General features: G+C 42.8%; 1 protein-coding gene across 4 annotated transcripts in view; it reads left to right on the top strand.

The window, feature by feature from the left end:
• Positions 1–13,076, top strand: part of LOC109986539 (mgat4 family member C) — a 127,657-nt gene that overhangs the window by 62,995 nt on the left and 51,586 nt on the right. For 3 of the 4 annotated variants that reach the window (XM_065956921.1, XM_020637233.2, XM_065956920.1), the window contains one exon: positions 2,191–2,274. The gene's annotated coding sequence lies outside the window, so the exon portion shown is untranslated. Of the gene's footprint in view, positions 1–802; positions 1,039–2,190; positions 2,275–13,076 lie in introns of those variants that run through there. The other variant, XM_065956922.1, reaches the window with a different exon arrangement.

Raw genomic sequence — 13,076 nt, 5'->3', positions numbered from 1 at the left:
AATGCAGAATAGTGAGGAAGCATCCATTATGATACATCATCATGGGATGGTGCAAACAGCAGCAATTGAGCAGGCCAAATTAACTGGCGCCGTACCCCTCATCTCTTATTATTATTTCCTCGCTTTTTTCAAACACATCAAATGGCTCAGCAGCATAGAAAAATGCTGCCACGCACAAAGGAAGAAAGAGGAGCTCGGCCGCTATTTCCCTTCAGCCCGGCCTTATTTCTTCCAATTACCCGTGTGTGAGCAAACAATCTGACACGAGTGACCTCCTCCCGGCGAGCTGTGGTCATGACTGGAAGGCTCTCCCTGCTTATTATGACAGGAGTGTTATGGTAATGGAGGGAAAAGTCTGCGGCATGGCGATAGCGCCGCAGGAAAGGATAGCCTATTATCCAACACTGTGTCTGGTGCTAGTAATGGTGAGAGAGGGGGGCATCCTATCCGTTATGGTGATGATGCATATTGAATGGATGGCGCCTATTATATATCAGTGCATGATAATGGCAGGAGGGAGCGTCCTCTGGGTCAAGATGCCCAAAAATACGCAAAAGGTCCGAGCGGAGTGTGCCGTCACAGCTTTGTGGTGAGAAATTGAAAGAAAGGAGAGCTGTTATTTCTCTCTGTGTGGTAGTAATGATGGGCCAGCATGTGTGTTCAAAGAGCGTGAATATTCCAAGAATGAGAGACAGTAAGTGTGTGTGTGTGTGTGTATGACAAACAAGAGCCACGCAGTAGAAAAGAGAGCCTTAGTTAGCTGTCTGCTCAGCGCTTCACCGCCCCTGTGATGTATGTTTATGGCCCATCATCTCGAGCCAATTACCCTGCCTCTGTGAGGGAGCGCCAAGCCTTGCCCCCACCGTCACAGCCGTCAGTGTGTGAGCGCGCAGAGAAACGGTGACAGTAAGCGTTCCTGGACGTCCTCGGCGCAGCGCTGCTTTCTCCTCAAGGGGCTCTGGAGATCTGTTGTTTTTTTTTTTTTCAAAAAGTAAGACGTTGTGGAATTGGAGTCTGCAGCTGCTGTTGACTGAGATTGTGAGTCACTGAATGTAACTTGTAGCTCTGTGGGTGGGTGTGTGTGTGTGTGGGGGGGGGGGGGGGTTATTATCTCTTCTTTTTAGCCTTAGTTAATTCTGGCTCAAAAAATCTTTTGAAAACTTTCCTTTTCACTGCATCACTTAGTTTATAAAATGTCTGTGATTCAAAAAGGATTTCAAGAATTCCGTAGAATGTTTACATCAAAATTTCTGAATTAATTAAAAATTGACTAAACCTAAAAAAAGTTGAGTACTTACATTACCTCAAATATTTCCAACCGTTGTCAAAGCCAGAGATATCCGTAATTTTATAGTTGTAACAGGACGAGTCTTATAATGGCGGCCGGCATGACAGACACGACATGTTTAGCGTTGCCATGGCAACACCGGATGTAAGTTCAAACACCGCTACACAAGGAAGTGTGAGCTGCTACTGAAAGCTGCCGTACTGTTGCTGTCTGTGCTGCTGTGAACAAAACGTCATTTCAATTATACTTGGATACATCGTCGGTAAACATATTCTCTTCCATAGGTAGATTTTGCCCGTTCATAAACGCTCAACGGAGAGTTAGTTTTCATCGGGGTTGGGGATGGAGTAGCAGAGAGAATCACTCCCATGATTCCCCGCTATAGCTTCGACTTCATCTTGTTGTTATTGTATTGATTGAGAGCCCCCTGGTGGCAAAATTTACACACTGTGCCTTTAATGTAATGATATCATGAGGTGGAATTTTGTGCATTTAATGTGTTTTATCTCAAATGTGTTTTGTACAAAAAATAATTGTCTCCATGTTGTCTTTGGCATCACAGTTGATTTTGGATCCAATTCCATCTTTAATCATTACATGAACTGGGTTTTACATACCATGTTATCATTACGGCACTTTAGCCTGGTTTTTAATTTAATTTTCATTCTTTCTTTTTCTGAGGCACTTTGAGCTGCATTGTTTTAATGAAAGGTGCAAATAAAGTTTTTTTAATTATTATATTAAACTTTAAAATGACACATTTCACATGCCCCACTCGTACGTGCATCCATATGAGCTGAGATTGTATAGAGTATGGATTCATACATTCGATTAGTTGCTCCAGATGTTACACAGCTGTGTAATCACACTGACATGTCACGTGTCTTTTTTTTGTTTCTCAGATAACTCTGAGCCAGACGTGTTCATGCATCTCGTCCAGCTCAGCCTGCAGACTCTCTCCAATAAACACATCTGACTTCTTCCAGGTACGTTTCTTCTCTATACTTCTTTCTGTTTTTGCATCTCTAGAGTGTGTGCTGTGCTCGATTACACATTTCTTGTCTGGTTCACAGTAGCTGCCTCAGATTGCTTTTTCATAAAACGTTCCCCCCGCAGAGGAGTGACATGAGAAAAAGGTAAACTGAATCAAAGTCGCAGCGGAACAGCCGTGGAGACTAATTTGCTTTCAGCGGGGAGTTCTTTTTAACCCCGCTGACACTGCTGAGGAGCGTGACTTTATCTCAGGCAATCCTTAAACTTCACATTTGGATGATTCCTTTGTGAAACTTGAGAATGCAGAGTGGTAAAAGACCAGGGTTTACATTTTGAATTCTCCCCCCCCCCCCCTTCCTGACTTGATATTCACACACTGTGACAGATTGAAACTGCAAAGCTGTGTTTGTGTTGGCTAGATGAGGGAACGCTGCTGCCCAGAGGGTTTATCAGGGAGAGAAAATATTGACCGCCAACAGTTGCACTTTGGTGGTGTTATTGCTTTTCACACTTGTGTGATACAGACAGCAGTCGGCAAGCACAACAATTGTAAACTCGCAGCCATATTGACAGCCGCGTTGCTCTTCTGTGCTGGGCAGCATATCCAGTTTACGGTGTTGACTCTTTAGCTTATTTCTCCAAAGTGCTTTTTTGCAGAGAAATATAAAACGAGGAGAAATACTTACTCTTTGGGTTGGATGCCAAATCCAGAGGGACCATTAAATATCCCTCTAAATTAAGACCACAAAACACTCTGACAGACCAACAACACAATGTGTGTGTGTGTGTGTGTGGGTTGTGTGTTTTTCTTTCAATATGCTGGAAATTCTCAGCTCTCAGACAGCCGTGCTTATTATTGGTTTGCACACAGGTGAAGTCAATTCATCACCTCGATATTATGCGCAGCTCTGAGGTATTGGCTGTCACTGCAGGTCTATGTGACTCTCTGTTATTGTGTTCATAAACGTACCAACACCACTGTTCAATGTTTCTCTGTGGAAGGAAAAAATTACACATAATTACAATTGTTTTGCCAACCACCAATTAGGCGACTAAACTAATCATATTTCTGGTAATGACTTTATATCGTCGTTAAACTTAACTTAAAACATCTAATTGCTATCACAGAAAATACTAAATATGTACTCTTGGGAGCAGTGGTGGAAATGGACTCATTTTACTGGGGGAACCTGGAGCCAAAGCTTCTGTGTTAGGGTCGGATACTGGTTCCCCCTGTAAAATGTGACCATTTCTCCCACTGTCTCCAACAGACCTGACACAGCAACTCTGGAGAGACACCTTCCTATTGGCTGTAGAGGCTGTCACTTGATTTGTGGTGCATTAAAAGCGCATTATGTTAGTTTTAATGAACTTAAGCTAGCTCCGATTTCAGACCAAAGATCATGGGGGTGTGGCCTGATTTGATTTGACATGTCACAACCAGTTATTTGTCCAAATATTCCTCAAGAGTGTTGCCTATATGATTTTTTTTTACTGCTCCCTATCGAGTCGGAGCCTCCCCGATCTTGGATCGAAAATAACAAGCAAGTTTGACATTTAATCAGTCAGGCTGCCGACGACAGAATACCAATAACAGACCAATGAGAGCGTGCAGACCAGGAAGCGTTACAATCCGGATGTTGCTTTCTTTTTCAGCTCATGGCAGTGAACATAAACACAACTTCTCAACCAGGATTTAACCCATAGTCTTTTTTTTTCTTCTTGTTTTTCACTGCGAAACAGAATGCCTGACAGGACAGCCAGCTGACAACGTCCATCGTCCTCCATATTTGTTTTTATTCTGAAATCACGTTTGGAGGATTCAAATTTTAAAAATAGGCCGAAACTCTCCTCATGTCTGTGGTCTCCCACATTTTTAAACTTGGTTAGGATTTTAAAATCGATTCGTGTAGCCAGCCTAAGAAAAAGTCTTAAAGAACTCTATGTAGATTCTCTGATACAACAATAAAAAGAAATTGTAAAGGGGTCAGACTTGGTTATGTACATTAGTGTACTTTTTACTAAACCTTGTGACTATCTTGTGAGTACTTTCATTTCACCAAAGGGAAGTAAAGGAAAATGCTTCAAATTCTTTGTAAACCTGGCTCGATCTAATTTAACATGTTGTGATACTGCACATTTTTAAAAATATTGGTTTTCACTTTGAAAGATGAATTTCAAACATTTTTCTGTTCCCACGTCAGACATTTGATTTGCAAAGCCTTGTGATTCCAGACGATGAAAAGCTGATTCTCTCTGTTCCGTCTGGACTCTGCCCACATGCTCTACAAACCACTGAAGGAACTCTGCGTCACAGAGCTACGCACTGGCTAAAGTGCTGTAGCTGTAGCTGTTTTTGTTTTTCTAACCTTTAACATTTTTAAGTGGTGCACTCCAGTAAATGAGACGTTTGACATTCTGAAACAGCGGGGACTTGAAACAGCTTAAATCAGAGATTGAGGTGATCCTCCAATTTCTCATCTGCTTCAATGCCATGCCAATGTGGCTGTGCATTAAAGATTCATGCAAACAGCTGTTTCTTCTACGGGACAGCATGGCTCAGAGCAAGACTGTGTGCTAAGATTTCATATCAGGGAAGGCTGGTGAAGCTGGCTTTGAAAGAACATTATTGCAAACAGTGCAGGCTTACTATATTATGGCAGGAAATGAACACATGCTTGTCAAAGGAAATGGCAGCATCAAGCAAAATATGTAACACAGAGGCAGGGTGTAGGAGTGCAGAAATCCCAATGAGTTCTCGGTAAAAAAAAAAAAAACATTTTCTTAAACTATAACTCTTCTAAATACTATATTAAAATATGTATCTGTCCCTGCTGCTGTGTTGACTCTGTCACATCCCATCACACTCTTCACTGCCCCTACCAGTCATGTGTATCCTGCATCAGGCATATGTAACGCGTTGATTTTTGAGGATGTGCCAAATGGACCAAGGGAATGCAGGTCAAAGGCATTTCGGAGTTAGCTTTACATTTCAGAATGGGAGGACACAGCCTCTTCTTAAGGTGAGAGTTCAAAGTTGTTCATCACGCGTCCCTTACAGTGTTGAGTTGTACATGTGGGTCTCAGGGGGCGGGGCGGGACCTAGAAAGGACATTCCAAGAGTAGAGTTGACAAGATAGCCAGTATGTCTAGCAAAGCAAAGTCTGACTGAGCTTTGATGACTGGTGGTGAAAAGAGTTGGAGACGAACATTCTGGCAAGCAGAAAGGAGGATGAAGCAGCTTCACTACATGCGTGATGATTGCCCAAGTCACTCACTGGTAATGTGAAGTCAACGTCATCCACCAGTCCTGCTAGCCCTTGGTGAATTTTCCTGACTTTTACCTGCTGCTCTCCCATTTCAACTTACCCCAACTTCACAAAGACATTTTCCATGGAACTGACAGAAAAAAGCTGGGGCCAATTGCATTCACACTTGCATCCACACTCCTGAAAATTTCAGGAATTTTTCAGGATTTTGGGCGTGTGTGAAAGCACCAAATGCTTAAAACGCATAAATCTGATCCAAAGCTAAGGTGGACTATATGTCAGTGAGAGCAGTTGATCAAAGCCAAATCATTATCTCTGTGTTCAGAAGTCTTTGACATTTGCCTAAGTGACCTTTAACTGTTACATTTTGAAGCACCACAATCACAGGGCGCTTGAAAGACGTGGTGTGTGTTCATTGAAGCTGACATTTGTAAGTCCGGTTCCTGATAGAGATGATGTATGAAGCTCCTGACAGCAGGTGCAGCCACTGAATGCCGACGACGAGTTTAGAGGAGTGTTTTGGTTTGAGTGACATATTCACTGCTAGCCTGCTGCACATCATTCTGTCTCCCTCTCATGCCCACATTCACTCTGACTCTTTGTGTTACTCTTAATCTGTTCAGTCCCATTCTCACTGTGTGCCACGTGTCCAGATACAACGCCATCGTCTGGGGAGACTGAGGGTCTTACTACAAAAGACAGCTTGATTAAATATCTGCATCTGCAGCTGAAATCATGTGATGTTTGTGTTTGTGCACTCTTCTATTCTCCTATACACCCAACAAAAACGATGATCTTTTAGGGTGTAACATAATAGGGCTCTCTCCTCTGCCGAGGCAGGCCTTGACCTCCTCAGAGACCCCTTACAGTGACCATTAGAATGGTAATGTGGTAGGCCGATTGCCAATTTGCAGCCCACACAAAGGCATTGCCCCGCTGAATCAAAGGATGGCTCCTTAATGACAAACACTAACAATACAGTCGGCTCTAACCAAACACTCTCTGCCATCCCTCATCCCCCACTTTTTTAAATTTATACACTCAATCACAGGGGGTTTAAATTTAAACGGCGGGGGTGGGGGGGGGGGGTGTCTGAGAGACCGTGTTTTCACCTTTCAGCATACAGTTGCACATCAGTTAAATCGGCCTGCCACGCCACATAAAGCAAAGGCGAGAAATTCCTGCTGGATATGGCGGTGATAAGCAGATGATCCCCTTTAGAAATAACAGCTGGTTGTGTTTCTCTAATGCCGAGCTTCCATCACTGCCCGCCACTCTTCGTTCATCTGCAGCTGTTAGCCATGCATCCTGTGTGATTACTCTCATTCTGCTGCATTTTAAAGCACAATTTTTCACCAACACGTATACCCGCTAGAAAAATGCATTATAATGCAAACACTGAGGTGGCTGAGTACAATTTCTGAACGTCTACTTTGCAAGCAACTAAGCAGACTCGTTGGTCCAATGATGACGACTGGTCTGCCAGTAAATTGTGGTGGTTTTGGTTGAAGATTTTGTTTGGCAGATTCACACTTTTGGCTGTGTGGAAGCAAGACGCCTGATTGTCATATTGCACAGTGCTGTGTTATCCAAATGTTTGTGGCGAAGTACAGCTGTGTTTTGTTTTCCATCTTCTGAAATCATATAACCCTGGCAGATATCGCAGCTTTCAATGCATCTGTAATTGGCGAGGCATTCTCAAAATTTTTCTAAAATAATTCAGGCACAGAACAAGAAAAAGTCGTCAGACTCCCTTCCTGTTTGAAAAGCTTTTCATTTTGTAATTAATTTTGAGCTACACCAGAGGAGTGTTTGGCTAAGAAACACAATATGCTGCATTGTTTTTTGGCAGCTTTTTTTTTTTTTTTTTTTTTTTATGGAACTAATTACAGCAAACCAAATTTACCTCGAAATCATGATTTTTTTTTTTCCAAGGCCAAAGAAAACCTACTTTGAGAAAATACTGTATAACAATGAGTTTTCTTATGCTTGGAAATGTCCCTTGAGTGAAGAGAGTGTTATGAAATAGTGTCTGCTGTTAGTCTGACACATTAAGCTAAGTGTCTGGTTTTCGGTGTGAGTCACTCAGGACCAGAGTTCACTTTAGACTCATCCCTCACATTAACCATTCACACAAAGAGGAATCCATCACAGACGACTACAAACGTACGTTTTTGCAGCCTCAGAGAGCACTCTTCTTTGAGGACAGAGCAGTAAATTGCACTTTCATTGTAATTGCACCTTGAACATGCATTAACAACACATTGCAAAGAACATCACTAAAATGCAATGATTAAGGAGAAACTAGCACGCTGCTGACACTCAGCCTGGACACATAAGACCTATTGGATGGAGTGCATGGGCCGTGCATTGACACTATTTGGCCGTCAGATAGAGCCACAGCTATCATTAGTTTGGGACCATCTAGTGCTGCTTGAGGTTTGATAACAGGATAGCTAAGGCTGAAGGTTGGAGGTTTTTATTTTCCAGTTTTTTTTGTCATTGTTTAATTTATATTCCAGTTTTATTTTTGCATATTAACGTCTCCTATTGCTTCTGATATCTTCACCTCATACCCTTTTGTTTTCCCTCCTTTTAAGTTTTTTCACCTGTCCTAAAGAGTTTCATCTCTCTCACTACTTTCCCCTTCTCCTCTCATGTGATTTAGTCTTTGTTCTCTCATTGTATGCTGCAGCTTTCCATGTTGACTGAGCCTTTTTTTTTTCGAGTGAAGTCCACTGTTATTTAAAGCCTTTGTCTGTATTTTGAACCAAACCTTTTCATACTTGTAAGGACTGTTGCCTGTTTTTAATGTAAACTCAACTCTGCTTCAAGTGAAGAATGTGATAGTTCTGTTTAATCTGCTGCCACTCTGCTGGAGATATTGGATGTTTATGACCATATGGCGTTAAAAAAGATCAGGTCTTCTGCTCATTGGATGATTTAGGAATCCAGAGAGAGGATGTGTCACAAAACCAGTCAAACAGCAGAGAGACACAACCTGTAAGGTTTTGCTAAATAAGGCGAAGGACAAACTATGGATACAGCAATATGTTGTCACCCTGACTCGTGTGATACAATGATTGTATTGTTGGTATTGTATCCTTATGGAGAAGCTTATGACATGAATAAAAGTATTGTGAACGGAAGTCAATTAACTTAAGTTATGTCCTTTGAAGGAGTTTTTAAATGAATCAAAAGTAGAAGTAGAATTTACAGCTTTTAGGTAACACTACAAATATTTCTACATTGATGACTAACATACATGTTTTCACATTTCTCTCTATATTGACAGCAAAAGCTGAAGAGAGAGAAAAACCTAAAAGAAAAAAGGAGGGATGCCAGTTAGCGGAGGAGCTGTACATTATAGGTGTCAGCTAACAGGGTGATCAGGTACATACATTATTAACATTGTATTGTATGTGCACAAATATGGTGATTTATTTCCTCCGAATCTTGAGGGTGCACATCAGAGAAGTGCAAGGCCTCCTCCTGGATGGTTGGTCTGACACTATCTTTGGCTTACACCCACATGGCTTTCCTCTGCGCGCTGAAAAACCCACTCAGGGTTCTATATTTCTCTCATTTTGGTGTGAGAGGAGACTCACGGGGTCGACCCCTCGAGATGTCGATTCCCACCGATGCTCATGGACTTACAGCAACATTTCGCCCCGGTGTCAGGCTGGAGGAGAGGAGAAGCAGAGCGAGGGAGAGAAGACTATGAGCTTAATGTAGATCTGTCATCAGCTGGCTGCAGATCAAAAGAGCAGCATTGGCAGGCGGAGCACAGAATCCACCGGAGCCTCCTCTCTATGCCAAGCTCCAGCTTCTCTGAGGTAGATGAGCACAGAGGGGCCCGGCTCCAGGCGAGGAGTGTGTGTGTGTATCTGCATTCTCTGTGTGTGTATTTAGGTGTGATTTTTTTTTTTTTTTTTTCCAGGGGGCGGAGAGGTGTGGGCACATGCACAAATGTCTCAAGGCAAGGATCTGGCAGTATGAAAATGTCACCAGAATCGCAGAAACAAAAAGAGAAGAAGGGAAAGGAGAAAGTGTGATGAACAGACGCGTATGCTCTGGGAGGTGTGGGATTTAGAGACTGAGGAAGGCAGGATGGTTCTCTTGGAGTGGGAGATGGGAGGAATAGAAGAGATGGCACAGAGACGGGGAGATGAAGCACTTCTTGACGTTACACCTCTGCAGCACCAGTGAACAACTGTTCAGTGGGTCCAAAGATGGTTCTGAATTACAGCCTGTAGGCTTGTTAAGTGTTTTATTTTAAGTGTTCTAATACTAGCGTGATTGTTGTATATGAACATTGGCTGCCTGCACTTGTGCAATAGTCAGTGACTCATTTTAAAATTGGCAAAATAATCTACATTCACTTTTGTATTTTTATAACCAGATTTGGTATGTTAAATATCAAATCTAGGGGTGGGAAACGCAGGATGTGGAAGATAAAGGGGAAAGCTCTGTGGGACCCCGTCTCATTGGGAGGGCCTATAGGTTAGCAAATAAAACATGGTACATCCTAATTTAAAGCAACAATGACCACATTTTTTAAAAACCTAAATACTCACCATTACCCTTGGATTGGATGGAATGGATTGGAAAATCTTTATTGTCCCAGAGGGGCAATTTGGTTTGCAACAGAGGTTCATACAGGCGAGACATCCTAAAAACAGCACAAAGACATAAATACATATAAAGCACAACACATGGATATCATCATGATGGACGTGAGGGAGATAAGAGACACAAAGCCCAACATAGTAAAAGTGTAAAGGCAACAATGCCTACAGCTTATTTAAAAACCCAACTGCAGATGGGACAAACAACCTCAGGTATCTGTTAGATTTGGTCCTCTTGAACCTCCTCCCTGTTGGCAGAAGTCTAAACTCTGCATGCAGAGGGTGCTGAGGTCCTGGCCTTTGCCTTTTGAGTGGCATTTAAAATAACGGAAACAAACATTTTTATTTATAGTTGCTTCAGTAAAACGAAACTGTCTCAAAATGTTCTTCTCAAAATAATATGAACTTTTTTATTGTTATGTTACTGATGTAAGCGTGCCCAGAGGGAGCTAATGTTAGCCAGGAGGCTAACGCTAACACTACTGATCGTATGTACATACATTGATTCAAATCATGTCCTGGTAGGGCCCATTCACCGAGCCTTTCAGGGGCCCAGCCATTTCTGCGGGTGGGCCTGGGCATGGAGGCTTGGAGGGCAACATGTTTTTTTTTAGGACAAGTAGCTTCCACCATTGAACCCTTGCTGAAGCTGCAGCACAGGCTTCATCATTTCCCATCTCTTCAAAACAATGTGAGTTTACATCACCTAACAACCTATGAGCTCCTGTTATAACCATGTTGTTGTAATAAAGCTGATGTTTTATTGTGTGAAAGTATGTTCAAATTTCTGTGAATCTTTTTAATACAAATATTTCACATAGGTTTTAGGGAAATCGTAATTACCTTAGATGGAATGAATGAAGAACTGGTAAATGCAGGGTTAAACACATTGCAGCAGCGGTGAGCAGGTTCTTAAAGGTGACAAACCTCTCTGTAAAAGAGAGTAAGGAGCACTCACTCTGTGTGTTTATCTCTACAGTCTAAGGAGTCTAAAGAGAAGAAGGCTGTGTTAAGAAATCCCGGCCTGACCCTGCCAATCTCATCCACAGTCTAAGTGTAGAAGTACACCAGAAAAGATCAGATTAAGTGAAGATACACAATGTTTCTCTTCCAGCGTTTCTCTCCTTGTGTTTGTGACTTTGTGTGTGTGTGTGTTCCTGCATTTACCCGAACTCAATGTCAAACCTATTTCCAAACCACTGATTCAGCTCGTTGTGCAGATATACAGGAGGGCTGCCAATGCTAACCTTTAGAGATTACGGTGACATTAAAAGCTGCACACGGCGAGTGGGGGAGACCCGACCACTCGGCGCCTCATCTGATGCAAATGTCCTCTCTCACCTCTATCAGCAGAAGTAATTACGGCAAACTGCTGTGACATCTCAGGCTGTGCACGAGAGGGGAAGAGTACCTGGTATAGGTCACAGAAATACACCTGCCTCTCCGGGTGAGGAGGAGACAATTATCTTTTCGTACGGTGAGGCGGCGTTCAGGGAGGAGCCCTCCACCCCCCTACACACACACCCCGACCGCCTCTCCATCTGAAGTATCTTCTGTGCCGGCAGCCTTGAGGGACTCGCATAAGAAATTGACACTGCTGTTAGCATGCCCTGGGCTAAAAAGATGTATCAGTATAGCCGCTCTGTCTCTCTCGGCGACCGGAGCCTCATTAACATGTCGGCAAACATGTGTTTGGTCTTGATTTCATAATGTATTTTTCCTGTCACTGAGCTGATATGAAAATGAAATACATATTGGCAGCGTCTCCGCTACAGTAGTCATGGTGTGATTTGATGAAGTGCCCGAGTATGACAAATGCATATGTTAATGGCCAGCACACACAGCAATAATAATGAACCCATAATGATAATGAGGCTTGTTTCGTTTGCTTTGGCTTGCATGGAAAAGATCTAAATCATTGCAGAAGTAAATTCCTTAACAATTAATGATAGTTCAAGATTGATAGGACATTTCAGCTATTCTACCTACTAAAGAAAAATCGCCATGAACAAGATGAGCTAAAAAAAAATCAAACAAAAAGATCATTCAATTGTGAAAAAAAGGCCACAACACCTCAACAGCCCCCTGAGAAAGACAGGGAAACCAAAGCAGTGGTCACATTGAGTACTGTGCTTCTGTTAAAGCTGTGTGACTTTGATACAATCCCTCCCTGCTCCCTGTGCTGTAAACTGTCATAATCCTCATGTAAGGGTTCTCCTCAATGTTTTCTTATTTTACTCCTGTCATGTTTCTCTTGTTGACGTCTTTTAGTTTGCGTGCGTTACCTCGCAGAGTGGTCTCGCGGCCCCACAGCTGACCCTGCTGTTCGGAGTCAATGGGCTGCGGTGGCCCAGAGCGGCTTATGCTAACCTCTAACCCCCCCCCCAGCAGTCGCTGCTGGCTTAGCTCTGCTGAACAAGTCAGCTGGGCTTTGTGCCCGACAGAGTCGACCTGCACGAGTGTCATCTGGCCCTGCAGTGAGATCCCTGCACCTCAGGGTGAGCCCCGCCACATTATCCAACCGACTCCTGAGACAAGAGGGCAGGGCACTCGCTAAGCCTGTCCCCTGTTCGAACGCCTTTTAGCAGTGGCTCAATTTATTCATTTAAATGTGGATGCAAGCGTAGTTACTAACTACAATCAGACTACAGAGGACTTTTGGATTCCACTTACAAACCAAAACTATGATGCAGTGATTTAAATCATCCAATCTTGTTGCAGGTCATACACACAGAAAATCCAACATCTCGGTCTAAATACTCACTCAGCCATGTGTCAAAGCATCGCTGTGATTAAGATTAACATACTAAGGCCCTGAATCCCCAAGATTGTCTGGCATAATTCTGCTCTCATTGGAACTCAGTATTGGCAAACATTGAAATCCAGTGTTACACAGTG

This window comes from Labrus bergylta, chromosome 7, assembly GCF_963930695.1.
Source record: "Labrus bergylta chromosome 7, fLabBer1.1, whole genome shotgun sequence".
In the NCBI taxonomy this organism is placed as follows: Eukaryota; Metazoa; Chordata; class Actinopteri; order Labriformes; family Labridae; genus Labrus; species Labrus bergylta.
The sequence above is the reverse complement of the archived record's forward strand: the minus strand, read 5'-3'. Positions and strand labels throughout refer to the sequence as shown.